This window comes from Salvia hispanica, chromosome 4 (genome assembly GCF_029641045.1).
Source record: "Salvia hispanica isolate PSC_SH4W2 chromosome 4, Shi_PSC_v1, whole genome shotgun sequence".
In the NCBI taxonomy this organism is placed as follows: Eukaryota; Viridiplantae; Streptophyta; class Magnoliopsida; order Lamiales; family Lamiaceae; genus Salvia; species Salvia hispanica.
Genome location: NC_142695.1, coordinates 59,675,701 through 59,679,401, shown reverse-complemented (window position 1 = coordinate 59,679,401; position 3,701 = coordinate 59,675,701). Strand labels below are relative to the sequence as shown.

Genomic DNA, 3,701 nt, shown 5'->3' with positions numbered 1-3,701 from the left:
AGTCCAAGAAAAAATAGCACGTATGAAGACATGCTACTTTGGGCTACCTAACTACTTATTTAAAAGAAAAGCTTGTCCCAACACCTTCGCCTGCTTGTCCACGTTCAACCTGCACATTTGAAAATAACATGCAGGGCTGAGTATTTGATATACTCAGTGGGCACATTGCCAAAAATGGTTCTATCTTTAATTGTCAATGCCACAGTTGAGTGATCACGGGGTTTTACTTAAAAGACCCAAGTCACTAAAATACTTTTCCTTGAGTAAAGATTTGATTGCGCAATCACATAACATAGATATACCATATCTGAAACTGATGTGAACCGGGAATGTGGCCACATTCCACGACGGTCACTGGACCGGCCAACTCCTTTGTTAGCTCACGATCCCCTTATGTGTACACTAGTCCGAGTAGGGTTTGCGGCCCTACTGGGACCCGAATTCGATTTAACTTAAATTGGCATAGCCAAGCAGATAGGTAATCATAAAACAAAAATGGCATGACAACATACTTGAGCAAAGATTCACATTTTCATACTAAAATCACGTTTTGAAAGAATGCCCACCTCAAAAGCTAAAGCTCCTTTCGAAATTTCCTTAACTTGGTCTTAGATGACGTTCGAAGACGTCCCTTTAGGAAATAAAATGATACTTAATTAGATTTTGAGATATCCGTTAAGCTTAAACATGAATGCATCCTAAGTGCGTGATCATTTTATTCTTCCTCTAAAAATTTTCTAGAAGAGTTCTAGAATTCTTGAATATTAATTAAATCAGTAGATTTAATTAATTTAAAACAATTGCTTAAGTAGAGGGTGCTACCTCCTAAGCCATTCATTTAAGGTACTAAGTTAAGCTCGAGGTCTATTCACCGTTAGCGTATCGTTTTTTTTTTCTTAAATTTAATCATTTGAGCACTCTTGCTACTTTCCGGAAAAATTAGACTTATCTTCGTGGAATTAATTAGCGGACTATTATTTAATCCATAACATGGGAGAGTCCAAGATTTAAATTCTTAGCCCATACTTTATTTTAATCAGTGGCCCAACCTATTACTAAAGAGGCCCAACAAAAACAAAATAAGGGAGGCCCAAATACTCCCTCTTCTCAAAACCATCGGCCTCTCCCTCTAACACAATCCCCAAATCAACACACACAACCCTAGACCTTCTCCCTCTTCTCTCTCGGCGGTATCGCCGCTCCGGAGCACCGTTCGCCGCCTCTTCGTCGGGTCGCCGCTGTCTCGCTGTCAACGCTGCTGTCTCGCCGTCAATTATTGACCGGCGGCGAGCCCTTGCTGCTGTCGTCGCGCGAGAACTTGGGGAAAATAGCGCCTCCGCAATTCCCTCTCCGTTCATCCCTCGTTCGTTCTCGGCGACTCAGCGTCGTCGCCGGCATCTCCGGCTGAGGCAGACGCTGCTTGGTCCGCCTTGAAGACCAGCGCCGCTGCCACCGCTTCGCGAGGCCTCGCTGCCGGGATCTCAACGCCCCAGAGAGGGCGTCTACTTCTGCCATCGTCGCGTCCAATCGACGTCACAGTTCCAGCCACGGTTGCTGCCTCCATCGCGTGGTCAGCCCCTGCTGCCCGTACGAAGCCGGCAGCCACCGTCCTTCGCCGAGACACTCTTGAACCGCCACGGCAGTCCCCAAAACAACTCCAAACAGCCCCGACTAACCCCGAAGATAAGTTCTCTACTCCAAGTTGCGTTCTTTTCTGTATTTTCAATTAACCGCCGTGGGGGTGTTCAATCTGGTTTGTTCGATTGGTTAATTGAGTTGATTTTTGGAGGGAACACTAGCTCCCTGGAACGAATTTCTACATATGTGTGCTACTGGTTTCGAGCATAAAGGCAGCCTATTGTACTTCTTGTTCCATTTATGTGTTAAAGCTCTAACAAGGCTACTACTGTTATGAGATTCCTATAGCCATGGTTCTATGTTCTTGAGCTAGCATGATGTTCTAACAAGGGCAGAGGGTGTGCTTGTGTTATATTGATTGTGGTTCTTAATTTGTGGTGCCTCTATATGATGACATGAGAATTTGATTGGGAGAAAAGGATGGAGGTGTATTATCTCTGAAATTCGAAGGAGTGGCTGACTTGCTGCTGCTCACTACTTGCTCTACCCTCTAACTCTCTGTTTTTGCTTAATTTTGATGGTATGCAGAAGGGAGTTGAATGTGTTGTGGAGGGGATTTTTATAGATTGGTTGTGGTGTACTCGTGAGCGTTAAATGAGGCTGCTGAAACTCTTGTTGTTATGCTGCAGAATATCTCCCTTTTCTTTGATCTTTTGCAGCAACTTTAACTGAAATTTGGTGGTATACTAAGGGTATAAGGACTGTGCATTCATGTTATTTGTTGTTTTCCCTTTTCTTTTTGCAGAGGCTTAATGGGGAATCAGGAGCTGCAGCTGCCCTTGCCCTTTTTGGCAAGAAAATTTGGTCTATTTTGGAAAGGTTGCTGCTCCCTTCCCTTTACTTAGGAGACGGTCAGTCTCAGCATTTGCAGGGTCCTTATTTGATCTTGTTCCTTCATGTTACAGGTGCTCAAAATAGGTGTTAGCTCGATCTTGACTTACTTCAACCCAAGGGGCCGAGAGAAGGGTTTGGGGCCTGAGGAGGAAGTCCAACAGTAGAAGCTACACTATATAGTTTCTCTTCTAAGCTTTAGGCCCATACTTGTATATTTTGTATAAGTATTCAAATTTCCTTTTTCTTAAACTCTTACTTCCCATGTGTTTCATTATGTAAGCTAGAGTGTATTTTGATAGTAGTTGCACTTTCTTAGCTAGAAAACGAACTCTTCATCTTCTTTCTCGTTAGTTATGGCTCGTAAATAAAAATGGAGTAGTTTTGGTTCATTCCAACTCTATTTATTTACTATTTTTTTTGTAACTAATCGGCACTTAAATAAACACAAAGTAACGAGTTCTTATTTATTTCATCGTAACAAGAGAGTGACACATTTCCATGTTGGTGAACCCTTACAACTTAAGCCGAAACGAAAATCAACGAGCGGGTATTACATTCTACCATCCTTAACGAAAATTTCGTCCCGAAATTTTGCTTATGTTACTCAAACAGTTCTGGGTACTTTTCCTTCATTTTGTCTTCCAATTCCCACGTAGCTTCCTCGTGACCATGATGCTTCCATAAAACTTTCACTGTTACAACGGACTTATTCCTCAATTCCTTGACCTTCCTATCCAAGATTGTCTCTGGCTTCTCTTCATAGCTTAAGTCTGATTCCAAAACCATCTCCTCTTGGTGAACTATGTGTTTTGGGTCGAACACATATTTCCTCAATTGAGACACGTGAAAAACGTTGTGCACGTTCCCAAAACTCGGTGGGAGTGCCAATCTGTACGCCACAGGACCCACTTCTTCTAGAATTTCGTAGGGTCCGATGAAACGTGGTCTTAGCTTGCCCTTGACGCCAAATCTCGTAATTCCTTTAGATGGAGATACTTTTAGAAAAACTTTGTCTCCCGCCTTGAACTGCAGGTCGGTTCAGCGAGCATCCGCGTAAGACTTCTGCCTGTCTTGAGCTTCCTTGATCTGGCGAACGATCTCTATCATTTCCTCTACAGAATCCGGTCCAAGCATCTTTCTCTCACCGACCTCATCCCAATAAAGTGGTGATCTACATTTCCTCCCATACAGTGCTTCATATGGGGCCATGTTTATAGTCGCCTGATAAC

General features: G+C 43.2%; 1 long non-coding RNA gene across 1 annotated transcript; it reads left to right on the top strand.

Moving 5' to 3' along the window:
- Nucleotides 1-1,180: 1,180 nt before the first annotated feature.
- On the top strand, nucleotides 1,181-2,822 carry LOC148929786 (uncharacterized). Its single transcript, XR_016137802.1, has 2 exons — nucleotides 1,181-2,457; nucleotides 2,544-2,822. It is a non-coding gene; the product is annotated as an uncharacterized LOC148929786 (long non-coding RNA).
- The last annotated feature ends 879 nt before the right edge of the window (nucleotides 2,823-3,701 follow it).